Genomic DNA, 27,764 nt, shown 5'->3' with positions numbered 1-27,764 from the left:
TGCGCCACAGATGTCCCTGCTCAGTGGGGAGTATATATTACAAAATATAAAAAAGGAAGTTAAAAATACGTGTGAGACAAATTTCAAGGGAAAACGTCTAGTGTTGAAGGATGTGCTGTGTATTTGCTGAGGATGTGGGGATTGGAAGTTACACAGAAATGGACTAAGGAAGAAGTATCAAAAAGAACACAAGATGCTGAATTTTCTGAGCTGTTAAGTTTCCCATTCATACTCAATGTAAGAAAAATAATAATTATTTTATTTGTTGTTAAATCAGGTCAATGACAAAAGAAAATAGTTTCTGTGAGAATGTACAGTGGGTGTCAGTTCTGCAGCCATTAGCAGCAAAATGGGAAACAAAATGACATAAAATTCCTTGGAATTTCCAAGTGTATTCCATGAAAAATAGAAGTAACACTATTAGCTTAGACAATGTGAAAGACAGTCCAGTGGGATGATAAAATGGTTTCTGTAATTTTTTTCTTCAGAAGAGGGTCCTTGTCCCAAATTAAAAAGCAAAAAGACACAAACAGAGTGCCATCCATGTTTGTGAGGAAAAGTCATTTAGACAACAGATGGCAATGACTGAGGAAAGCAGAGCATCATCAGGATGACTTTCAAGAAGTCATTTGTTTCTTCCTTGGTAGTTCCATCTGTCAGAAGATTTTCTTTAAAAGAAAGGAATTACCTTGCTGGAATCTGAGAAACAAGGGTGCTAATCCCCTACAATTCTTTTTCTTGCTTTCTTACTTTCAGATTAAATATTAATAGATTACTACACAGAAAAGAAATCCTAACCAGAATACTCATATTGTGGTAGCTATTTGTTGTTCAGCTATTGGCAATTAAAGTATTAATATTAAATATAAAAATGAGGAAGCTCTGCATGGCTAAGAAGAAACATGAATAAAGTTAACAAGCCCTAACAAGAGCCACAAGTCAAAATTAAAGCCAGATTTCTTACTGAGCTTTCTAAATGAAAAAGTATCTAGGGTTATATAACTACAGAATTTGTTTTTTTACTTGGTTCTGAACTCAATTTTGATATTGCCTGCAATTTTTTTTTAATTATTTCACAGCATTACGAGCATGTATGAGTTAATATCTAACAGATCTAGTGACAAAAGTCACTGTAATATACCAAGTACATTTTTTTCTGAATTAAACCCATGAAAATCAGAAATAAAAGCAGTTCTGAGAGGGTAATTGGAGCTGAATTATAACAATAGAATAATAAAGCAGAATGTGTCCAAGAACAAAGCCCAACCAGAAAAAAAAATGTAGAGGAAGAAACCAGATTAAAAAATCCATACGACAATAATTGCCTATAGCATGATGAGCCAAATTAACCTCTGGAGTTTCACGAGCATTGAACTTGGCCTTAAGCGAGATTCTTATGTACAAGGAATTCAGACAATGGGGAAAAAACCCTATAACACAGTACCATTTTCAATGAAAGCCAACATAATTAAAAAATCAGAGTGGGAGTTCAGAATGTTATCATCTGAATCATCCAAGTTGTCCTCATCCAAATGTTCATTTTTGTTGGATTCAAGCAGCAGAAGAATCTACTACTTTTCATAATGATGAACATGTACATGAACATGACTACTGGACTGTTTGTTTATGTAAAAGCACAAACAAGTCACCTGGAGGAGATTTCTATACGCCAGGTATTCACGTGCCTGCTAGATACAGTACTGCATGGGGCACAGAGGTGTTTTCTAGGTTATTTGGTGCTGTTACACTGTTATACTTCCAAAGTACTGGTCTATCAAGGTACACGAATATTTATCCCTATATGTGTATGGATGTGCACACGTGTTTTTCTGTCTCTCTTTCGCCCCTCACAAAAGAGACTAATGCTCTTTTGTTGGTTGATGCTTCTATTTTAATACAAAGCTACTTCTTGATCTGAGACAGAATACAAACAAAGTTACTATAAACATATAAATAGCTACAGGGCTTGTAAATATCTAAGCACTCGGATTCTCTCTTTTGTGTTGGTACAGTACCTCAGCCAACAAGACCTGGCACTACTAGGTGACACCAGAAGTGGAGAGACATGTCACACACACTCGTTTACCTGAAAATCTACAAGGAAAGTTTACAGCCTTTGCATAGTTCGCATTTTCACCTGTAGGGGGAAAAAAACAGTGCTAGAAATCCAGACATTACAGCGTAACCACTGTTGGTTATAGAGGACGTACAGTGGATGAAGGTGAAGACCAGAGACTTACACATTTAACAATGTTTTATTAAGTTTCATGGCAACTTTTAAGTCACTCTAACCTTCTAGGCAAAGGAACTTCACCCAGCATTTAGGCAAGGGCAGCTTTTACGCTGGAAGGTGGGATCCATCCACACCAGGACATCATAACTCTTGGTAAAACTCTCTGTTTAAGCTCCCCCCCGCTAAGGGCAGGCGGCACACACGCCAGCAGCCAGCCCTGTGTCACGGGGGAAGGAAGGACACGGCGCCCAGCCGCAGGAGCTTTCAGTGGGCATCCCCACCACCTCACAAGGATTAGAGCCACCATCGCATCTAAGTAGGTCCACATTTTGCTCACTTAATCAACGAGTTGGAAGAGCAGCAATGGGAAAACACAATGGGAAAGAAACCCTCTTTCCCTTAGAGAAGATTCCCTGTTTGGATGTGCAGAAGATGACTGCAGACAGGCCCTTTCAGCAGCCGCTTGTGTGTCCTGACCCAAACTTCCAATAAGCTGGCTCCTCATCCCTTGCCTGGAAGCATTCCCAGCCCAGAGACAGACATCCCCATATCACATGGTCACTTTTATTCCCACTAGGAAGTATGCTTCGGTCTTGGTGGAGTCAGTTTTTCCTCAGAATTTCCACTCAGATGAGAGAGAGCAAACTCAGAGCCACCACAATACTCACAGCCGTTAGTCCTGGCCAGCTGCAGTAAATCCTGCCCTATTCAGTCAACTTATTACTGGAATTTTTTATTTAAAAAAAAAAAAAAAAAAAACACAACTCAGCTTCATGCCATCACTCTCTTTGCTCCTCAAGTGTGTAATTACAAGTCAACCGTGGGTCACATCGTTACCATAACGCCAAAGAGCAGAGAGCCTGATAAGAGCCAGCAGAACGGCTCAGGCCGATTTTAATGGGATTTGCCTCAAACTTTCAACGACTCTCACAACAGAACAGCAGATGCAGGCCACAAGGTTAAATCACAGGGGAAGACGACGGGACAGTGTCTGCATCTCAGGCATCCTCTAGGAAGCCATTTGCTCCCCAGTGTTTCAGCCTTCATCAGAAATGTGGAGGTAACTGTACTGCGTGCTTCATGGAGCTGTTGAAAGTCTTTATTAATTTATACTGAAGATGCATTTTGTGGGGCTCAGAGGGATGGCACTGATGAGTATTAAGAACAGCAAGAGAAGAATAAAGCTTCTTTAGCTTTTCACTCAGGTATGATATTAACTGCTAACACAGCCATGCAGTCACACTTAATCTTTATTAAAGGCCTCGGTATGGACATCAGGACATCTTTTTGGTGACCAGCAACTTTAAAACAGCTCTAATACAATCATAAGCAACGGCGATATTGTCAGGGAGAGGCTGCCATCCCTGTCCCGTCATATAAAAACATCCAAGAAGGACGCCTCAGTCACCCAGCAACAGTTAGGTAACTAGTATGTCAGCAACAGAACACCTTACAGCACGTGCAATTTATTTGTGGCTAGGGGTTGGTATGGGATAATTTTTTACCACATGTATAAGAATTTTAAGCCACAGTGGTGATTGCTTTTGCCCAGCAACAGATTTAAGACCAGATAACAGCAAACTGCAGCAGTAGTAAATTAGGGTCTAAAATGAGTCGCTTCATTGAAGCTCATGCTTTCTGTTAGTGCCTATGGACATATCTACAAATGAACCAGGTAATCGTTTTGAATTATCTGGTACTCCCTCGTGGCTCCTGAAACCAGTATTTCATGTACACATTGTGTTCCTGGTATCCAGTATGGTTTTCAAGTTCTTGAGAAAAAGTTCTCTACTTCAGTTCTCCACATTACATCACCTTCCAAACATTTTAAAATAATAATTTTAAAACAGGAAGTTGAAGGTGCAATCTTTCTGCTGGCCTGACCACAAATAAAAAGGAGAAAGTATTGGAAAAATCATGCTTTTCACCAAGCCATGGAAAACAGATGAAGGTCAAATCACAGCTATCATAGCTGGAAATTCTTTCAGACATCCTGCAAAGGCATTACATTAATAAATGTTGTGGTTTCTGGCTGTTTTTTCACTCTGGAAAGAGATGTGACCAGACCTGGATATACACGGACAGGAAAAGGGATACAGCTCTGCACTGGCATTCGGTTGCCTGAGATGTGTTCACATGCTCTTACTTGAGCTTTCAATAGCTATTTCAGCAGCTCTGATGGAGCACTGATGCTGAAAGAAGCGATCCCACCTTTTACTCCCCCCTGCCACCTGCACGGTGCCACCCACCTCTCTTTGCCTCTTCTCTGGAGCTTGTCTGCTGTTTTGCAGAGGTGTTCCATTCTGTGGACTTAAAAAATGAATGTGTGTGTGTGTAATCACTTTCCCGCCCCCCTCTTTTGCTCAGGGTCCTTCTCATGAAGCCTCACACTTTTTGCATCCATCTTTTTTTCAGACACATCCATCCTGTGATTTTCTTTAACGCTTTCTGCTCCATAACCCTACTGCTGGTTATGGACAGGTTGCATAAAACCCTCGTGTGCCAGTTTGACAGAGGGAAAACTATAACATATAAAGCTGAAGAGCCTTTAAGCAAAGCTGAGAGCCAGCCCCATAGATCCTTATGCTTAACCTCTCTACACATTTTATACCCAAATCTCTGTTTTCCTCTTTTCCTCCTCTTATTTACTAATGGCATTTTATTTGACTAGAGTAACATTCATGACTACAAAAGACAGAGTTATGTTTGGCACTATTCACATTTAGTAAATACTCAACACACTGTATTTGTTCTTTTGTGCATCTGCTCTGGAGACATGTATTTTCTCACTCCTAGAAGTGGGGGCATGCAATTCTATACTATACACACTAAAGGAAATACTACATTTGTATTGCCAGACCAGCTGGCAAAGTAATTCTAAACAGAGAAAATTAAGGGATGAACACCAAATGAAATTATCATAAATAGATTCTTGCTAATACAAAAAAAAAAAAAAAACCCAAAAAACAAAAAACAAACCAACCAAAAAAACCCTCCATAAACAAACAAAACCAAAACAACCAACAAAAAACCACTTGCTATGCCTGAACAAGGTGTAATAATCAAGTAATACCATTTGTCAGTGTCACTTCAATATTGCACAACTGGCCTATCCAGCTCAGAAAAACTGTGGGAAACATGCTGAGCAATTGCAGTTATTGTGGGCAATCTGTGGTACACAGCTGGTAACCTCCTGAAGACGGAATCCATGAAGCACTAAGCTCTGATGGTCAAATTCCTATTAATCCAACAAAAATAAAATAACGTAAAAAAAATACAAAAAAATTCTCATCTTCAATGTATGTTTTTATTCCCGATAGCCGACACTTGACTGGAAGCACCACACCTGAACAGGCTCAGATACCATCAGGGTATCTGTTACACGGCCCTCTAGAAGGGAGCGGTGCCTCTGGGATGCCACCACGCAGGGGAATCAAATTCATTTCACCGTGTCAGAAACATTCCAGCTGCAAGACTAGGTTTGTTTGTTTATTTTCACAACTCTCACAAAGGGAATCCATGAAATTCTGTATTGGAGGGAAATCTTTCCCAAGGTCTAGTTACGAAAAGCAACTCTGCAGACTGTGTGTGGCCTCATTCTCAGCTGTGCCATTGTTCATTAGAGGGAACGAAGGAGGAGGCTGAGGATGAGGTCCATAAAAAGCCAGTGCAGTTCTCTTATCCTGAGGCCAGTTCCTTGCCAGCCCAGCCCTTCCAGAGATGAAAGCAATCCAAGAACTGCTCTAATCTAGACCAGCTGCTTTGCCAAAGCCCGATGTCGGTCGGGAATTGCTGCAGCACAACCCAGGCAGGTTCCCTTCTCTCTCTTCCCTGCCATAACCTCCACGCATACGGCTGTGAGAGCACGTGATGTGGGACGATGACACAGAACAGGGAGCTGTTGATGGAAAGGATCACTCTGCCGGGGAAACCCGGTCGCCTCCCACCCTCCGCTTAATGCATCAGTGAAAAGGGAATGAAAGGGAGACCAGTCCCAAGTCTCTGTGCATATCAGAGGGATTTATTGCTGCCCATGGCTCCAGCTCACGGCCTCCTTCCTCAGAAGCCTGCAGAAATGGCCTCCTCAAGGTTAACGAGAGCATGTCCCATGGAAAGTTAGCATAAATCTTAGGGCACCACTGTCCTCCAGGGATTCTAGTCTCTAAGGACATCAGGATTTATGAGTGTCGTGAGTTCACAACATGAGTTAAAATTTTTAAAATCCATGTGCTAGCTTAGCACAACTTAACAAACGTAAGTGGTTGAACACATTTCGAAGCTGGTTTGACTGTGACGATGAGGTACTCCAACTCAGCAAACCAAAGATCACCTTGGAAGGGGAGGACAGGGAGGGACGGCACAGCCCGGCTCTGCTAGCCAGGTTTTGCAAGCCCACTGTCAGCAAAGCCATCGTTGCCTGCTTCCAGATCAGCGCCTGCAAAACCACATAGCATCCAGCACTTCCATCTCACTGTCCCTGCAACCTACAACATCAATTAAGCAGCATACTTGTTAAAAGAAAAAAAGAAAAAGAAAAAAAAAGGGAAAATGCCACCAAGGTTGCTGAATTTCCAGTCAGAAAGAAATATTTCTGTGCAGAAAGTTTCTGAAGATGAAAGACACCATGAGTGGGAGCAAAACACACTGGCTCCTTGCATGCCAGTAAGTGATTTATCATCAAATGGTCACAACTGTTTCTTCTAAGTAGTAATCAAAAGTTGTGAACATTACAAGGGCATAAAAAAAAAGGCTGCAGTTCATTGTGAGATCTTCTTTAGAACTCAACCATATAAACTCCAACAGAAAAGTTGGCATTCATGGTAGATGGGCAAAGAAAGGGAAGAAAAAAAAAAAGAAAAAAAAAAAGGTAGGAGAAGGTTAAGATTGAGGTCATTCAACAACTGTGAAGATTTTACTGCTTTTTTTTTTGCTGTCTGCTCCTGCACTGGATATGCTGTTAGTCTCTAGTACAGCCTGATATTCTTCTATTGCATAGTTCAGTAAAAGAATGTTGTTGTTTTTTAAAAAAAGCAGGAAAGTCCCAAACACTATATGGTAGAAGAAAACAGCTTGCTTTTATTTGATATTTTATATCTGGGGGGAAAAACCATCCAAAAGTAGTAAATTTATGCTTACAGCAAACCCCAATTAAAAGAGAAACAGCAACATTCTTAATGAAAAAATATTTTTGCCACTGAAACTAAATTTTCACAAGAAGTAGTCTTTTGTGTCAGCATTTTCTATGTGTTGCTCAAAAAAAAAATAAAATTAAAAAACCTCAAAACACAGTGACTTAAAAATTTCCATAAAGCTTTCTGGTGAAAAATTGTCCATTATCTAACCTTTAAAAAATTATCAAGATGATCTTAAAACTCAAGGTTTACTTTTTCAATTTCTTTAGTTTTGTTGTTAAAAACCCATGGTCATAGAAAATGAAAAAGTAACATGTTTTTAAAATTATTATGAAATTGCACTGTTTATAAACTTCCTTACGTGCAAATCGCCTCCCCTTCCCTTTACAGGGCGAGAAATGGAAACTGGGAAACACAGCAACTTCCAGCATTTCCATGTGTTAAAGCTGTAGCAGAGTCCAGACAGGAACCCCTATGCCCGGTATTGCTTCCCACATCAGCCCTTCCCACTTGGGGTGATGTATAGGGCAGGAACTATTTGGTACTTAAATAAATATCAGTCCTGCACATCACCTATGTGCATCCGTGGGTACCTTACAGTCCTGCCTCTTCAGCTCAATTTTTCTTCTGTGACGCTTACTCTACGTTAGGAGTGGCATTGAAGTGAACTACCTGTTTTAAAATATATTCACAACCTGCTCCGCTGTTTTCCCTAGCCAAACAGCGCATCGATGGGCTTTGTGTGCTTGGCCACATTGGGAAACGCGCTGGCAAATGTGGGAACAGCGGGAGAACCTCCCCGTGCCTGTTCCCAGGGCAGAGCCCTGCACCAGGAGCACACGCAGCACCCCACGGCATTGGTATTACCACATTTCTGGCACGTTTGATATATAGCATTAAGATGTGTTTTGCTCTGTTATTAGAGCATCGCCAGCGTAACCTCACCTAAATACTCATCAGCAGTATTTTATTGCCAGTGCCTTGCCTACAAAGTGCAGCAGCATTCCTGGAATTACGTCTGCGGACTCTCCGCCAGATGGGTTTGAATCACACAGAAGCACTTTAAGTTCCATTACACACAGGACAAATGTGAGGCAGGAGCTGAAAAACTTACTACTCAGCTTTCTCTAAATACCCTGAAAAAACCTGTACAGAACTTGAAAACCCTCTGACTAGGTTTAATACATGGCTTTAGATTTTAAGGTTAGAAATGTAATGCACTGTCACCGGGCAACTATTTTAGGGCGTTTTCTGAGTTTGGTCACAAAGGGAATGCATCCGCTGCTACTCCGTGTATGCAGTAGCTCCTTAGAGCAGCAGCAGATTGTTATCAGATTCCTAGGCTGATATTATAGAAATCTTACAGGGTAAGAGTATCCAGCACTGGCTGTCTCATGGCCCACCTCAAAGGTTAGGCTCCACAGTGACAGTTCTTCTAGAAGGTTCATCTCAGAGGTAGAAGAGGCAAGCCCAGACTTTCATGTTTAAACATTGATCATTCTGTCAGAAGACCTAATGCCAGAGCCCAGAAATAAGTCAAACGACAATCACTGTAGGATGGAGTGTAAGAGACATCCCTTGGTACCTCTATGAGAAAGCAAAAAATGCTGGATGGCCAAATACAGGTACTAAATTCTGATTATCTAAGGGCAGAGAGCGGAATCAAGTAGGAAGGTACCGAAAGTATGATGAAATATACCCAAATTTGGATGAATTATTTTTTAAACAGCTGCGTACTAACTACCAAGGCAACCACAATGAGTGAAAAATAAGTCACAACTTTGAAAGAGTGCCCCAGCAAGTCCCATTTCACCCAAATTATGCTGAAAAGGCACAAATACAGATTGATTATAAAAGTATGAGGGTGGCTTTATTTTTTTAATGCCTTAAAGAAACTTAATTAAAAGAGAAAAATAAACCATTCCTTGTTCATTATTGGCAATACCCTGAAGCAAACGTACACCATGACTCCTGGCCGAGATCCCTAACTGGTAACACAAACTCCATTCATACATTTGAAAAAAATCAGTGCAAGGGGAAAGCACGATAAAGCCTGACATGCGAAACATCAAACTTCCTGCTTTAATTATTCAGATCTGGCTCTTGGGCTGTGGCCAAGCAGCATTTTGTACTGCTGGGCACGGGGGACCGGAGCGAATGCGCACATATGGCTTTAGAACCCCAGCTTGTCCCTAGAGAGCATCAGAGCAGCCAAGAGATTGTTCCAATTAACACCTGCTACTAATGGCTCCAAAGGGTCATTCCGAACACCTGAGGATCCCAGAGCAAAGAACAAGGTCGTTTTTCTTGCTTCACCAGTAAGTTGTAAGGGAAGGGGACTGGATTTTCCTATGCTGTTCACGCTGTGAGGGGAAAAGAGATCTTCCAAGGCATGGACGAACTTGGTTAAAGGAAGTTTTGAGACAAGGGAGTGTCAAAAGATACATTTTGCAGTACTGGAAAAGTTGGACCTGTGATACAGTTATTTTCATTATGTGTAGCAAAGTGTAAAACCTTTCAGTTCTAGTCAGCTTCTTCAAATGATCCCATCTTTGCCAGAGGGATTTCTTTGTGGAGGCAGGAGAGGGACTAACTTTTCCCCAAAGCTTATTCTTAGCCAAAAAGATAAAAGGGTTTACTTGATTTTTAATTTAAATGAAATTGATAAGCCCATTTGATAAAAGCTACTTGAATTTTGCTGTCCTCAGAAGAGGAGCAAAGAGTATCCCTTTCCCAAGCAATCCAGGTCTCCCAGTTACACTAGAACGAGCTTTTCGTCTTCCCGTGCTACACTAAATCTTTCCATGCTGTACAGCCACCAAGGCATGGACAAACATATTTTCTTTTAACACTTTAAATTATGCCTCAGGTCCTTCTCTCCCCTTACAACATTCTTTCTGTGGGCTCTTAGTCTCCCACGTCCCGCTACTCAGTGCCTGGCCAGAAATCCTGGGTGAGGGGCAAGGGAAGAGCAGGACAGTCAGATGCCATCATTCCATGGCATTTTGGGGGCTCCTAATGATTAATGGGTCTCAGGGAAGCTCCCACCTACTGATCTCCCTCACCCTTGGCAATAGTACTTGGAGTATTTTTATGAGAACTTTCAAAAACTTCTTAAGAAAAAAAAGGAATCTTGAAAATTAAATGAAAAAAATAAAGCAAACACGCTGTTATGTTCCTGCAGACATTTATCTAATGACTAATGTTATCCATGTATATACAAAGTTATACAGAGGCATAAATGTTTCAAAATCTGATCCAAGTCTGGTAAACCACTTTCAAAATCAGGAAATTCCAATGGAAAGGTTAGTTACATTTGCATCTGTATTATTTTCTGCTCTTGCTTCCATTTTTGGTGAAAATTTTAATGTAATCCTGGTCACTTAGCTGACAGTAAAAAATAAATAAAGGGTTTAAGCTTTCATTGAGTCTAAAGCTGATTATGCCACTCAAGCAAGTAAGAGACCATGGAGAGGAATTTCATTTGTTCACATTCAGAGTCTCTCAAAAAAGCCAAAGGGATACAAAAAATGTTTCATTGTACAAGGAAATCAGACCCAAGTTTTGCAGAATGGCTGTGGTAAAGACCTCAGATCTGGGAAATTTCTGACTAAAAGCCTTTCATCTCAAAAGCCCGTTTTTTAGCATTGGACAAGTCTGCCTCTTTGAGCCAACATCAGCATAGATGAGTTTGAGCACAATAAAGAAAACAAACAAAAAACCCTGAGGAAAATCAGAACGCAATGAGCTATTCTGCAAAAATAACTAGTCCTTAGAGTACATCCAGAAACCTGTCAGAACTGAACACCACTGGCTTACACGTTGTACGAGCAAGACACGTTTACAGACATAATTATTAACATATTATCAATGCTGAGATTTATCGGAGTACTTACTGAAATTTAGATTTGGCTTAAATACTACGCAACATATGAGAAGGGGAAAGAAGAAAAGGACAAAGGTGAACGAGAAGGAAGAAATACCGTGAAGCAGTTTGCACTTCGCTATACCTACTCCACGCTTATTGTTCAAAGCCAATTCCCTGCTACAGATGCACGTGTGCCTGCATGCAGGAGGGACTTTTCTAGTACACACGGGTGCACCAGACTGGTTCCTCCTGCTGCTACACATGTAGCAACAGCCAAACCATAAACAAGACCGAGATAAATTAAAATTGTACCACATTCAGTATTCTTAAACCACCATTAATTTGAGTTAGCCCCTAGTGTTTTTCAAAGGGTTATTAAGGAAGAAATAATATCTATATATTCAAGAAGTTTCTTGCATTTCATACCTCAGCTGGTACGTGAATCAGTGTCATCACAACTCGATGTTTTTCCCCAGGATCAATTTTCTCAGCTGATAAAAGAAAACCACTCTTTCCTTCCACTAGCAATGTACTCCATTTTCTATCAAAGCATACACAGAGCTAAAGAATGAGAGTGATAAAATAAAGACAACTTGAAAGATTAACAGCATTCAGCTGTACTGCCAGAGGGGGGATTATCTACTTAGTGCCACACCCCAGCTGTGCTAATTGAAGTGAGGATAAGGTGGGAAGGACCAACCCTCACAAGATGAGTTCAGATTCTGTTTCATAATGCTTCCCTCCAACATCATCTGCTATACAGATTTGGGGGCAACAAACAAACAAACCAACCAATAACCCCAAACACTAGGAGTAGTTTCAAATAAATTCAGCCAGTGAAAGTTGTCTGCCTAAAGGAGTGGATTCTTATTTACAGAACAGGTACGGCATGGGAAGCTGAACTGAAAGCTTCCTCTGCAGCCTCTTGCCTGCTCCCTGCCCTGGAAGAGTGCTGCATATTTTGAGAAATAAAAACAATGACAATTAGAAACATAAGGAAAATATAGGCATTCAGCATGTATCTTCACCACCAACTTTCAAAACTGAGCAAGAATCATCAACATGTGGCCTGGAGTGGTTGCATCTTTTTTTTGCAGCGCTGGTATTGTTTCCTCTCTTTAAGGCAAGACAGGTGGAACAGGGGTCTGGGCCTTCTGCCTTTTGACTCTGCTGACCCAGCAGTAATTGTACTGTGATCTGGAAAGATGGATTGCTACACACCAGGAATCCACTATAGTCACCATTCCGTTTCCCACCATCTTCGGATGATGGTTGAACTTGTGGCCACTCACAGCCAATGCACAGAAGAGAATGACTCGTCAACAAGTTCACAGTCACTCAGATGGTATGTAGCTCCAAGCTACTCTTTCACTTGGAATTACTTCTCTGATGGATTAACCATACAGCGCCCTGATAAAATTTACCAGAATCTGACCACAAAACTATCCATTCTGTTGTGCTTTTATCTCTAATTATCACATTCGTTTTGCCTTCTTCCAAATTCTAAAATCTTTAGAGGAGGGACCACTGTTTACATGTCTGTAGAGTATCTGTAGTTTTTCTTATTTAGAACACATATTTTTATAATTTGAATTTTCCAGCATTTAATCAAACTGTCTCTTTTGTATAATAAATTTAAAAAAATATTACTGATTAAGTGAAATTGGAAAGGAAATAAGAACACTCTTTTAGTGTGGGAGAAGAATAAAAACTGAAAGTAATGGAATAAAATCAAACACAAACTATTCACAGACATGCACAGCTTTTCTAAAGTTGTCATAGTGTGTCCTTTTGCTGTCAAAATTTTCTAGGCTATGAACTTCAGCGCATGTGAGACATTGGTGTCTATATCCCCTCTGGGGTCTTTCAACAGTGTAATAGCTTTATCTAACCAGCAATCAGGTGGACTGGAATAAAATTTTCCATTTAGAAATAACGAAGCTTGAGATATTCTCATTTCCAACACTCATTTCTAGACAGTGGTGTAGTATCCCTTCACCGCTGTTGGCCCAGCTATTTGTGGTATCATATTTTAAACTGAATTAAGGAAATGACCCGGCTTCAAAATAACCCAGCAGAAAAGGAGGGTGTTTTTCAGCCCTTGATCCAGTTTACTTTGTGGTCCCACAAAGACTTGTGCCAGCAAAACTGAGAGGGAAGTGCCAGTGACAGTGACACAGTTGGGCAGTGGGTGCCTTGGTTCTTGTCCCACAGGGCATGGCCTTCTAGAATGAACCGAGCTTTTTAGAGACTTATTTTAACATTTGGACAGCACTCAAGTTTCAGTGGGAACAACCACTGAGCTTTTTTAAGCACCTGGAAGCAGCAGGCAAATGATGCAACACATTTTCCTGATAGATAGCCATAGACAAGACTAAATATTAGGTTTTTTTCTGTCGGGAGCTCATCCAAAATGCCAGCAGCAGCACCCCTTTCAACTCATGGTCATTATATTAGATGTTTTATTCTACATCTTAATTTTTTTCAGCAGCATCACTATTCCTCCATTTAAGAGTTTCTCTATTACAGTAGGTCCACTGTCTCTTTAATCTGAGAGACTTGACTTGTGTCAGAAGCTTTGGAGAAAAAACACCACCCTCGTGTGTTCTGCCTGGCAGAAGCAGTAGGTACTGTCCCAGAGTTTTAAGGCCACACAACTGTCTCTCCGCTGCCTCCAACCCCCGCATTATCAGCAGTCTTCAGCATGTGGAACAGCACCGTCCCTAGTGTGGCAGGTGAAAGGAGAACAGGGAAAGGGATCTACTCCATTCCATTCAGAACATTATATCAGTTCCTGCTAATCTTTTCACTGGAAATTCACGACACAGGAAAGCCTTTACAAGGGTGGAAAGATTTCACACAGAGGAAGCTTATCTTATCTCCACTGCTCTTCCAAACTTTGTACTATATTCCAGGAAGCATTGATTTTTTATTTATTTTTACATTACTGGAATAGATTCAAGAGACTCTCATTCTGAACACCGAAAGAGGTGAAGGTCTTGTATTTTAACTGGGAAAAGCTGGAACGTCCCAACATTTCACAGTACTCGCTTATCACTTTCACGAGGCCAGGGACGTTATTTAACAAATGTGGGGCCTGGCATGAAATCGCCACACAGCAAGCAGGGGAGAAAAACACTGGCAAGGTTTAGGGCAAGGAAATGATGGAAACTAAACCAAATATATAATCTTATGTTGCTGGGTACTGTAAAATTATTTTCTGTGCTTCCGATGGCTTGAAGATGGGTAACTTTGAAAGGGTATTACAAATACAAATTCATAATACTCAAGTTGGTAGCGCATAAAATGGTGTAATCAGTCTACAAACTCAGGAACAAACTAATAATAAGACAAGAAAGAGCTTCTGAAATCTGTATTCAAAGTTGCAAACAGAAAACCAGAACCAGCTCAGCTGGCCTCATTACAAAATAAACCACATTTCACAACTGAACCGATCATTGTAAAGTTACTGTATCAATTAAAAAGCAATATTCAGAAGGGTAGTTCAGAAGTGCCATATACTTTAGGTCTAAAACTGGAAAAAAGAAATAAATCTTCAATATCCTCCACTCTACCTGAAGTACCTTCTTTTTTTCTCTTCCATCTTCCTTTCTCCACTACAGAGTCCTGTGCAGAGGCACAGATGGCACAGCAGCAAGGGTTTGAAGATAACTCTGTATATCAGAGTTGTATCAAAGTTTTGTATTCATTCCTATACTGAAGTCTGTGCTCCGAGGAGATCCAAAACTGAACAATGGATCCAAGGCATTCTTAAATGTTCTGTACTAAACCTAAAAGTTTAATGTCTTTAACTTCACAACATTTATATTAGCACACAACTCTAAATCTCTTTATTTATTTTTATTGAAATATTTTAAAAAGCAGACACACATCCCATTTATGCCAGAATGAACAGAAATGTACATAAACCCCCCACTGTGAATCTAAAACAATAATTGGTGGTTTCCACTTCCCGGAGGAATAGACCATGGAAGTCAAAGTGGGTCCAGATAGTTTTTTCTCATATAAAGAATAACTTCTGAAAAGGCAGGAACTAAAAATAAAAAGAAACAACATATACTGAAAGCTGAATATGTTGAGGACTTATAACACCGACAATCTAAAGGTCAGCTTGTTACAAGCACTTACTGTAAAAATATTTCAGGTTGTATTATAACTTCCAATTATTTCTACGGCTGGGACATGCGAAGTGACATGCCAAAGGTTACAAACAAATCAGTGCCAGAACTAAGAACAGAAGCAAAGTATTCAGTTGTGTCCCTCTTTTTAATCAGTAGGTAGCGTAGCCATATTTAAGAATCAGGTCTGTACAAATACTTCTCTCAATAAACATTTTTCATTGGTTGACTTTGTGTAAGGTACCATAATTTAATATATAAAAGTAGTGTTTTTCAGTTCCATTACAAAAAAAAAAAAAAATAAGTCATTAATGAGGTGAGCATATTGATATTTTCTTCCCTTCATTCTACACCTGTCTTTCTACTATCTCCATCTAGCAAAATTAAATCCTCAGAATAAAGAAAAATATTGACATGGGTCTTTTAACACCTTAAGCTAACAGAACAAAGTACTGTTTCTTCCCCATAGACTTCCACACTTTACTGTTTTCTTTCTCAAGAGAAGCCATACACACCCCAGTTGCATCTCCTGTATTTCCCATATTTAATCCTCTTTTCCCACAACTGCCTCTTGAAGCAACCAGTCAACTGTTTGAGAAGGAAGCATGCTCCTTGAAAGCTTTTGGCACTGGTCTCCCTGGTTTTACTTTCCCTTCTTTATAGTTCATTTGTAATATTATTTAAGCCACTGTGCTAGTGAAAATGCTGACTTGCTAATGGGATTAAGATCATCCTAGCAATAGCACTTTGTAAGAGTAAGACAGATCCATCTGGTGCTTTGGCTGTGTGACAGTCCCCAACTCTAAAGATCTGAGTTCAATTTTCTGCTCTACAGTAAACATCCTGTATGCCTTTTAGCGAAATCCCATGACCGTTAGTCCATCCCAACTGCACTGGTGAAGTGTAGGTAACATTCTCTTGCTCTCCTACAGAGCCACATCAAGTGGCCTGGTCGCTAGAAGCGCACTCCCATCCTCTGCACCCCTTTTTAATTTTTACCTCGTTCTGCTTCACAGCCACCCTCCCTATCAGCAGCTTCCTCCTCCAGCTTGGAATGGCCACCATTTCTTGGATCCTCAGGACAAAGTAGTACCACACATAAAGAAAGACTTAAGAAGGAGCAGAAGAAAGACAGCATGACTAAAAAGCAGGATAAAGTCAGCTTCTAAAGTGAGAAAGCACCCTTCAGAAAACTCAGGTGCTGGCATGTTAAGTGAAAAAAGCATAGGAAGGCAAGCCAAAAAGAAAAGGGGAAGAAAAAAAAAAAAAAGGCATGGGAAGAAACTTGCGAAAGACATAAGAAACTAATAATAAGCCATCAGCAACTTCTGTTCACCCCAAAGTTCTAAGGGAACTCAAGATGAAATAGGGAAGCACTAATTGTGGTGCACTACTTCTTGCACAAAAATTGCTTTGGTACTAGAAGATGGACAATATGCCAATTTTTTTTCAGAAGTTCCAGAGAGACTCAAGGAAGACATAACCAATGAGCTGCACAACCCTCTGGGCAAGTTAGTGGAAGTTATTCTACATAATAAAGTTAATGGACATATGGATAAATATGAATAGGGAACAATCAACATGGTTTGTTTCTTGGGTGTTTTTTAAAGAAAAATTGTGCCTCAAAAATTGATTTAATTTCTCTGAAGTTGCAATTAAGAATGTGTACAAGGAGTATCCCTTTGATATGGTCTACTTGTATTTCCAGAAGGCATTCAGTAATGATCCTCACCCAAAGACTCTTAAATAATCTAAACAACATGGAAAAACGTCCTTGGATGGATAAAGAGCTGTTTAGAAGATCAGAAACAGAGCCTAAGAATAAAAAGCCACTGGAGTCCAATAGGGTTCTGTGCTGGGACCTGAGGTCCTCAGTGTATTCATAAATTAATTAAAGGAGAGAGAATACTGAGGTGACAAAGAATGGTGATGACACCGAACTATTCAAAGAAGTGAGACAGTTTCAGAGAAGCCCCATAATAATGAGTGACTTGGCAAAGAAATGGCAGCTGAAATTCAGCTTAGATAAATGCATATGGGGAAAACCAACCTGTGCTTTACACGTAAACTCTTGCTCTGGGCTGACTATTACCGGGCAGGATGAAAAACCTGAGGTTTTTGTAAATGATGAAAACAATCTCAATACTTTGTAACAGTCAAGAAAAAAAGACCATAGAATATTAGGAATCATGAGGACAGGATTGTTCCACTGTATAACCCCCCTGACACATTGGGATCATGAGAATTGTAAGTGGGTTTGATCCCTCTTTCCCAAAAGAAATAAGGTAGAATTGGAAAAGATACAAAAACAGGACAAGTAGTATTACTGGAGGTAGAGAAAGCAAACCAGAAGAAAGAAGATTCTTCAATCTGGAACAGAGACCATTTATTCTGAAATATACTAGTGGTTTAAAAGATAAAGAGTGGAATGTGATTGTTCAGTGTCTTTTCTGATATAACAACGAGCAAACAGCCAGCAAGATGATCAGGGCTAGATTCAAAGTAACAGAAGGAAACACTTCTTGACCGCTGTGCTGTTTAAGCTACGGAACTCCTGGCGAGGGGAAGTTGTGGACATAAAGTTCATGCAGACTCAAAAAGGGAACGAACAAACCCAAGGAGGAAAATCCATCCAAGTCTTCAAGGCATGTGGAGATTCCTGACTGCTGGGAGAAGAGACCATTCTGAGGAAATATTCCTGTGCACTTGCCACCTGCTACAGGTCACTATTTCTGGTTTGGTTTGGAGACATCCACTGGTGCAGCCATGCTACAAATGTAGAACTGCAGATTCTGGAAGAACTGCTCCTTCTTACCATCCTCAAATTTTACTTCAGCTTCATACTTGGCTTTGCATATTAGTACTTGATGCCCGAATGCACCCTTACTGACAGCAGCTTGGTACAAGGGACTGTCAACAGAATAGCTGTGGGCATCAGGTAGTTGTAGTTATAAATCTTCACCGAATACTTGATCTGGAACCTTCTCTACCTTCTTCTGCCCATTGCTTCCATGGGTAGCAATCAATACTTGTCACCTTGGTGTCTATGTTCTTCGCTACTGTGGTCCTGTGGAGGGAGCAGCTGGTTCGATGATCATCCCTTCCTCAGAGATCCTGGTGTAATAAGGCTCAGGCCATGTGAGGCCACCACTGCCCCACTGCCCATTTACCCTATGACTCCACTACATAACTTCTGCTTCTTTTCCTGATACGAGTCCTGCTGCAGTTAGGACACCGGGTTAGATGGATCTTTGGTCTGGCTTGGCACGACTTTTCTTACTTTTATCACTATCTGCATCCCTAACTCCAGCCTCCTGCTCACCTTCTTCCCCTACGCTCTACTTGTCACTGCCTCCTCGAGCTGCTGCTGTGCTTGCCACTAATCGCCAATGCTTCTGCAAGTAGGAGTAGCTAAACGTAGCTGAAGAAGATTGTGAGTAGAAGTGGGAGGACACCATGCACATTTCTCAGCTTACTGTCTGGGCAGCAGCGGCAGTAATGGTGACTTTCCGTCTCTTTCCAAAGAGATAGAAAGGACCAAACTCCTGGTTTTTCCTTATTTCACCTCGACAGCTTCTTCTGTTTAGACTATCAATTCTTTGCATCATGCTGTCTCTCAGAAGTCTGTACCACTACTAGCACAAAAGGGCCTTGACATTTGCAAGTGTTGTTGCAATAAAAATGAAGTCTGGTAGTCGTGGCCATTCTTAGCCTTGACCTTCTGTTCTTCTACTAACTGGATCTGGGTAGGATCCTTCAGTTCCTGTTCTTCACAGCATTCCAGGCTGGGGAAGTAAAACTTGTGATCTGGCAGCAGGTTTAAGACAAAAACAAGAAAGAATTTTTCACTCAACACACTATTAACATGGGGAATTCATTGCTACATGATGTGAGCACTAAATAAACAACAAGTGTTCAGGAAACAGGCTAATGGGAAGTAGCTCTATTATCGTGGCTAAAAGCGCTCTGGGTGCTATTTCTAAACCACCACTTAAGGGAAACTGAACACCGAGTTCACTCGATCCATTCCTCTCTAAGATTCCCCTGCTGGGCAGTATCACAGCAGGCTGGTAGGCTACATGGATCACTGGTCAGACAAGGAATGGCTGTTCACATGTCCTGACACCAGCATTTCTGTAACTGATTGATGTCTTTAACTCCTTGTCAATGGGAAAAGGAGATGAAGGATGGATTGGCTAGTAAAGTAACCTTTGGTAGAACACAGTTTGAAATTCTTGGATGCCATCATAAATGTCGCTCATTAATGTTTTATTGGACTGGACACCCCTTGCACACAGAGCAGTTAAGCTCACAGATTCATACTGAACCTACTAACAGGTAAAGGTGAAAGCAGGGAAGCTAAGGTTACTTTAGCAACCCACCTTACTACATTAGTAAGTAAAGCTGCTTCCTAGTTAAAAGACCAAAAAGTTCCAAATGGGGACACGTTATCTATACTTTTCCTTCTAATTTTAAAAAACACACTAACCTTCCCCCCCCCCCCCCCCCCCCCGCCTTTGGCTAAATATGAGGAAAGATAATGAATAGCTATTAATACATTAGCATATGGACTGCAATATCCTCCTGAGGTCTCTGCCAGTACCAGGACTCACTGTATTCACAACAAGACACAGGTCTTCGCAAGGACAGCAACGCACTGCAGTTACAGCCTAGGAAGGCACGTAGTGTACGGAAGATGAGAAGACAGAGCAGCAGCCAGACAAAATATTTTTGTGAACTTCATATTTAAACAGTCAAACTACTCCCACTGGGGCAGCTGTGCACTATTGCTCCCTGTGAATATTGAGGAAGAAATGAATAGCGATAGTCAAGAATGGATGATGAGCAGCCCTGTCAAGGTCTGGATAAAAATCAAGAGCATTTTAGGCAACCGATATTAAAGGCATGTGCTAAATCTGAGATGTTCAGCACATGCTCTTCTTCAGAATGGACCCTGATCACTCCTGTCAAGGTCTGGATAAACACCAAGAGCACCTTAGGTAACTGATATTAAAGGCATGTACTAAGCCTGAGATATTCAGCATAGGTTCTTCTTCCCTCAACAGGAGCTCATCAGTGAGCACATAGTCGTATATGTGAAACTCGCATGTTACCAGAGAGACCCTACACCATGTCTTAAATGAGAGTGAAAATTTCAAACAGGGGCACGCAGAAGATTTTTGTCAGCATCAGAAGATGGTTCTCCATTAAGGAAAGCCAAAGGAAACCCAGAAAAAGGACCCAGAGGAAACTGGCGCCTTGCCTTTTTAGATGGAAGGCATTAAAAAATAAACTTCAGACAATGGCTCTAACACCTCCCTAGTGATTTTTACCAGCCAAATAACAATTTGCAGTCACAGCTCAAAACGGTGCCTGCAGCTCTAAAATGTCATTAGGAGCACTGGCTAATACTAAGGCAAAGATGACAGCTGCATTTGCCTCTGCAGGACAGAGTTCTGCAACAATGGAAGCAAACACTGTGGTCCAGATTCCAGGATCTTATGGACTCCTTTCCATTACAGGGTGTAAAACAATGCAAATTAAACACAATGCTCATAAGCAGGATGTGTCCTACCAGCTACGCAGTAAAAGCTATTTTCAGCTTCAGGGTTTCATTTCAACTATGGTTTCAGCTGTGAGCTTAGGTAGTACATAAGGTAACGGAGGTTGGCCTACAAGTTACAGAAAGCAAGCTTTTATTTTATTTATTTCGTTTAAAATGGTAAAGCTTCTCCACACAAAGCAAGCAAAGAGGAAAGACTGGGCTCCAGACTCTTGCAGCTTAAAAAGAATATAGCTGGAGACCAAAAACTGTAAAATCAGTTTCTTCTGTAGAATGCAAACAAATGTACCCAGATTCTGCCACACTGGTGTTAGTCTCCTTAAATCTCTGATTTTTCAGTGTTGCTGTTACAAAGTTATGTAGTAATCTTTTTCCTACTTCAGAGTGTACTGTTGTAATACCACCTGAAGTACATAGGGAAAGTCCTGTACAGAATATGAAACAACAAATACCTTTGCACCCTACCGATAACTCTCCACCATTTTTTTCAGGTCTCAGCTATGATTTTTCATGCTATGAATAAAAGTTTTATTTCACTGTCCTATTCAGCCTACGGTCTTGATTGTGGAAGAGTCAGCAAAATCTCAGATTTGTTAGTAGCTATACTGATAGCAAACTTGGGGTCCTTGAGTATAACTTGCTCAGGCACGGCCACTGGCCACAACGGCAGCTCCAGTTCCCAAATTTGTTCTGAAAGGTACATACGAACAGAGGAAACCAGAGCTGGTTAGAAGTTCTAACAGTTCCATAAACTTTTGGTAGACTCCTGCTAAAGAAAGAAAATGCAATTAAGAAAAAAGGTACACATACTATGAGTGACATGTACCTTATTTGCATATATTAACCAATAAAAGAATTACAATCATGGGAAAGGAATGCTTGCTTCTTAACTTAAAACCTTTTCATATTCAGCATTGTCTTGGTAATTTTTAGAAGGCAGCCTGATTTCAACAGCAATCCATAGCAATAATTTTAATAGCAAAGCTGGTAGAGTACTAGAGCTTCCAAAGGTGGGCTGGGAATAGAAACTATAAGTGCTCACCAAAATCTAAAGTGTTTTAATCTTTTTTCTCAACTACAAGTTGTTGAATTCCACTTAAAAATCTCCAGCTGTCAAGTGCTTTCTCTCCCTGGCAGCAGGGCTAACTCACTGAAGAACTAAAGAAAAAGTTTCCTTTATCTTTTTTCCAGTTTTCATAAACTACATATTGCGCAAAGTATTCACAAACATTACAAACCAATTCATGTTTGATATTAGACATCAGCAGTAAAGTTAGAATGGATTTTTAATTCATGTTGAATGAAGAAATTGTTCAAGATTAAAGAAATATTGGAAGTCTATCTTTTCTGTAGCTATAGCTACAAAGCAAAGCTTTTTATGTTTTCTATGAACATGAAGTGGCATCACTATGAACTGTAAGTGACAGTAAGCCATTACACTGAAAGAAGTAAAAGTGTCAGCTGCTCCCCCACCAGTAACCACTGATGGTGTGTGCAAGGGCCAGCCATAGCCTTCAGCACTCTCCATGTCCATAGAATGGGTACCACACTGGGTTCTGACACTGGTCCTACATTTTGACATGCAGTCAACAAATGGTTAATGGGGTGGGTGATTAGGGATCCCATGAGAGAAGCAGTCCTTGGGCTGTTGCTCAGTAGTGCTCAGGACCAGGTTTAAAATCTTTACCATTAAAGAATTGCATCATCAGCCTTAACATGCTTAGATTCAGTACCCATAAATGAGAAGAAAAAAAGACCTACACATCTGTGTTCACCTTCGAAAAAGAGAAACAGGTAAGACCAAGAATGTTTTTTTTTAAACACAGCTAAAGGGAACATCTAAGAGAGTTAAATCCTTTCAAGGATCATGGTGTCCATCTAAAGGTGCCCTACTAGATGCACACGGTAAGTGCATACTACCTGTTAGGAAATCTTATGAAGAAGCAAAATTATACCAACACAGCTAAGTAGGAAGATGACAAACATAATTAGTTAATGCAGAAAACTAAAATGTTATCCAAACCAAACCAAACCAACAACAACAACAAAATAATTAACTCGTATGAATTAACTTCAAAAATACCAGGCTGCAGACATAAACTTTGGAAACAACTTTCAAACAACTAAAAAAAATTGGAGTAAAATAGCTACACGCTCTTGTGCATCCTCTGGCTTAATATGATCTAGGTACCTAAGAATGGGAAGGTGATGCCAATTCTTAACTGGTATTCCAGTGGATAACTGGGCGGTTAGAGATCAGTAAAGTACAAGTTGATAGGGTCTGTCATGGAGAATAAAACTGATAAACACATGGATATATCTTATACCCTGGGGAAATATTAGGATGACTTTGGTAAAGGAAGTCACGGCTCACAACCATGCTGGAGTTCTTTGGGGAAATCAGGAAGCATGTAGGTGGAAGTGATCTGACTGGAGTCCATTTGGATTTCCAAAAGACTTTCAGGAAGGTTCTGCACCAAAGACTCTCAAGGAAAATGAGTAGTCAGTGGTTTTTTGAGTAATAAAATGTTTGGAATATAGGAAGCAGAGGTATGAGTAAATACAAAGTTTTCATTACAAACAAAGATCATTTACCAAGCTATACAGAGATCTGTACTGGTCAACATATTAATAAATTACCCAGGAAAGTAAAATAATTAATTTACAAAGTTTGTTCATTAAATTAGTCAGGTGCTGAAGAGGACTTGCAGAAGGACTTCATAATTTTCACGTATTAGAGAAACAGAAGACGATACACAATCTATATAAATGTAAAGTGCCACAGGTGGAAAAAAAGATTAAGTCCAGCTTCACAAATAAAGTGATGTGACCTGAGCTAGCTATTGCCATCCAGGAAAGATCTTGTAATCTGCCAATACTGCTGAGAGACTGTCTTAAAATTCACTTGTGGCTAAAGAGCAGTTGATATACAAAGAATTATTAGAAAAGTGTCTTTACACTATTACGTGAATCAATGATGTGGTTCTGTTTTCCCCATCTCCAAAAGGATGCACTCACAATGTTGCCAGAGGAGGACAATAGTACTGATCCACAAAGCATCCATATGAGTAGGGTCCTCTTGACTCTTCAGTTTGGAAGATGACAACTGGGATGGTGGAGGAAGGAGGATAGAAGCAATTTGTTGAATCACTGTATTAAAGACAGGTTGGAGAGAGACTGATTGCTCACTGAAATTCCAGGTGTACGTATGTACGAACAGGGACAGTGAGAACACATGTGGGATTTCTCCATTGAGGCTCTACACTGGGCCAAGCCCTAAATCATCAGTATGGGGTAGGTGAGCTTTGTTTGACAGATTCAACTTGGACTACCTGGCCATGTCCTGCTACTGTTGCTGCTTTCCCTGGGCCATCTAGGCAGTTCTCCAGCCTCTATCAGTAGAAATTCCTTGAGACAGTTTCTCAGTTGCCACACTTTAACCCTGTATTTTATCATATGTAGACATTAAGTTTGGACTTAAATTCCATTTTCTTCACCAGATCTTGGCTCACAAAGGCAAAGTATGTCAGATATTTCCATGGCAATAAATGCAAAACTCCTATTCCTGATTCACATACATTCAGAAGTTCCAGGATTCCTCCCTCTCAGATGGCACGTGGAATGACAAAAAAACATATCAAGTGTACCCCTCAAAGAGGCAGGACTTCCCAACTCCTGCTGCTTACAGAACAGAGAATGTCAGATGGGCACGTTCTCCTACCTTGCCTCCAGTATCCCAAAATCCTTTTGTTCTGCCCATCCTCCAGATGGTAGTCATAACCCCATCCACCTCAGCTCCTTAACTTTCTAATCCTCCCCCCTCTTAGCAAGCATTTGTAGATGCAATGCATTTTATTTGTAGGAGTAAGTGGAGAGCCACGTGTGTTCCATGCATAATTGAGGAAACATTCCTACAAAACAAAACCTCATTTTGACAAACACATTTTAGAAATGTATTAGCTTATTTTCCTCTCCATTTTCAAACAGAGGGCGGAGCTCAGCTGAACTGACACTGTTTGGGTTCCCTGCCTGTTACGAATCAAGGCCCAGGGTTAATACCTGCCCCATAAACTACCCACCTTGTGCAAAAGGCAGCTGTCCGTAAGGCTGTTTGGCTGCTCAGCGTAGAGGTGTATTTTTCACCCTATCTTACCCTGTTCGCCTGTGTTCTGTGGAGCCAAACTGCTTGGAACACCACTTCAGTGTTGCCTGCCCCAAGGAAGCTCTGGTTTGCTCTTCACAAGGAATAGGACTGGCGGAATCCTCCATTAAAAATCTGTCTGGGAAAGAGTTAATATCTCATTAACACACAGTTTCTAACCCAGGATCATTTAAGGAAGACTAAGGATCCAAAAACAATCCAGCTTCACAGAGAGAGGCTTTCAATTTTCACTCTGAAGGCTCTGGTGTTCTGTTCTAATACCAAAACCATAGTTCTGTTTCTCATCAAAACCAGCAAAACTACATTTACCAGACACTGTATTCATCTGGATGGTCTCAGACTTAAGATGATTGAAAAGTTTTTTGCATTCAAGTGCAATTCTGACCATTAAAGACCAGGTATCCTCAGTTGGCATGGTCTGAGCACAGGCAGGATGCTCTCACCATCTGTCAGGCTTTGAATGCCATACTCATTTCCCAGATGCTTTGGGGCACTGGGAGGGCACTTCTGTGCCAAAGACTTAGCAGGAATTGTATTCTGTTGTTTAGCTGGCTGGCTGATTTGCTTATTACTTCTCCCTTCAGATGGCTGTTTCTGATTTAAACCATATGTAGCCATTTTTTCAGCCACCTTCAAGTTCCTCCTCAAAGCTTACTACTTCATAATGCAAGAATAGCCTGCCATTTATACTACAGTACAAATGTGAAAAACAATTGATAAAAATATTCAGAATATCTCAAGCTATAAATAACAAAATTTTGCCACTTTTCCATGAAGGCATCTAAAGTCAACTACACCAATTCTGCTGAGTCACTCATCCTAATGAATTATCCATTCCACTATAGATATTAGCTCCTTAGAGCTATGATTTTTTTTACAGGGCTTTATTTTATAAAAAAAGTAAACCAAATATGTATATTGATATTATAAAACAACTTGCAAGAATTGAAACTGCGATATGTCTGAATTGAAGAAGATTTCAAGTTCAAGCATTATGAAGTTTTTAAGATGGCCAGAATTTGAAAAGAGCTTAAAGTCCTGTAATTTGACTACACCTTGACTATACCTCAACTTCAGCTGTTTCTCACAAAGCTTTCCATGAACAGCTGGCAAACTGTTTTGACCTGTTACTCATAAACTTGCATTATCACTTACCTGTTTGCCAGTAAACAAAATTATGTTTTCATTGTTTCTTTATATCTCAACCTATTTGTCCTTTCACCCTTTTTAGGAAGGCAAATAAGAAACTAATTGTTCTTTTCCTCTTCCTAATAAAATCAGTATTTCTTCCTTAGGTCATCTCAGTGTTTTCAGGATGCTCTGTTTGGTCTTTGAGACATGTTGTCTTGGATCATATATTATAGGTTGAACCTCCTGCTTCTCTTTGCATCTTATTTGACTTCAGTTTTCACTGATATTTTTCTTAGCTCTGATACTCCCTCCTTGCATCACTGATAATGTGAAATTTTTCCTACCTGTTGTTTCACATCTTTGTTCTTGGCATTAGCCAAGACTTCTTACTATGATATCATTCTTTCCATCTCTAAATTTCTCTCCTAGAACTGCCAGCTGGCTATTATTTCCTTAGCAAGCAGCACAGCTACTAGATCTGCTGCACACGCAAAATGTACGTATGCAGAGCAGACACTGCTCTTAGGTGACCAAGGTGAATTTCTGCAATGGCAACTCTATCCTCCCACATTCTCCGTCTTCTCCCACTTAGCACCATTTTCTCACTCTGCCTTCGATGAATTCTGATTTCATGTCTCCTCAACCAGTCCTTTTGCTGCCATCTCTCTTACAGTTCTGCTGCAAACAAGCCTCGACTTGTTGTTTCTGTTCTGTTTCATACAGGTTCCTATATGCATCCCTCAGTATTTGATAGTTTTATCTTGTTTGGTGGACTTCCATCCACCACCCACCCATCCATCCATCCTTCCTGTTGTCAGTTCTTGCTCACACTTTATCAGCAATGGCTCGAGGATGGCAGCTGCCCTTGGTTTTGGCAGCAGTCCTCTAGTCTCTCCGTACAGAGACAGAAAAGCAGATGAGAACGACTGCATTAAGGCAGGACGAGAACACATTTCAGCCAAAACCAGTGACACTGTGCTTAAAAAGCTGTCTCTTGAACTTATTTTAGGGTCAACTAAACTACAAGGCAGAAATCTCAGAAATATGTGGTACTGATCTTTTTTCTTCTGTATATTGTTTGATTTGTTATAAGATTCAAATGATCTTATGCTGTAAAACAATCTGAAACTTTAATGGGAAGTACTGGGCTCAATGCTAGCTGTGATAATGGAAACTGAACATGAATCTCTGGTGCAAGACAAGAAGTATGATCACGGAATTGCAACAAGCAGATCAGGAATATAGGAACTGGTTTGTATTATGGCCTTTACACACTCAGCATCAAATTTCTGATGCTCGCTATTTTCATTCAGATAGTTTGCAATCAAACAGTACCACATATCTATGAAGGTGAAAGCGGTGTTGAAGGAAAAGGTAAATGTTGCCAACTACTTCAAATGAAGAACTGCTCACAGACAGAGCAGCTGAAACTTCCCAGAGTCACAAAGGCTGTGGCTACGTTAGCAAGTGATGCAAGAGGATCTGTAGGCAAAGCAGTTGGTTCTGAGACTTGGCATCTCAGCCGTCTGCTTTTCA

General features: G+C 40.4%; 1 protein-coding gene across 10 annotated transcripts in view; it reads right to left on the bottom strand.

The window, feature by feature from the left end:
• Nucleotides 1-2,990: 2,990 nt before the first annotated feature.
• CEP128 (centrosomal protein 128) overlaps nt 2,991-27,764 on the bottom strand; it is a 169,727-nt gene continuing 144,953 nt past the window's right edge. For 9 of the 10 annotated variants that reach the window (XR_013929426.1, XR_013929427.1, XR_013929428.1 and 6 more), the window contains one exon: nt 2,991-27,764. This exon is cut by the window's right edge. The gene's annotated coding sequence lies outside the window, so the exon portion shown is untranslated. The other variant, XR_013929425.1, reaches the window with a different exon arrangement.

The sequence above is a fragment of the Falco punctatus genome (genome assembly GCF_963210335.1).
Source record: "Falco punctatus genome assembly, chromosome: 7".
Taxonomy (NCBI): Eukaryota; Metazoa; Chordata; class Aves; order Falconiformes; family Falconidae; genus Falco; species Falco punctatus.
Note: the sequence above shows the minus strand (reverse complement) of the source record. Positions and strands in the feature narration are given on the sequence as shown.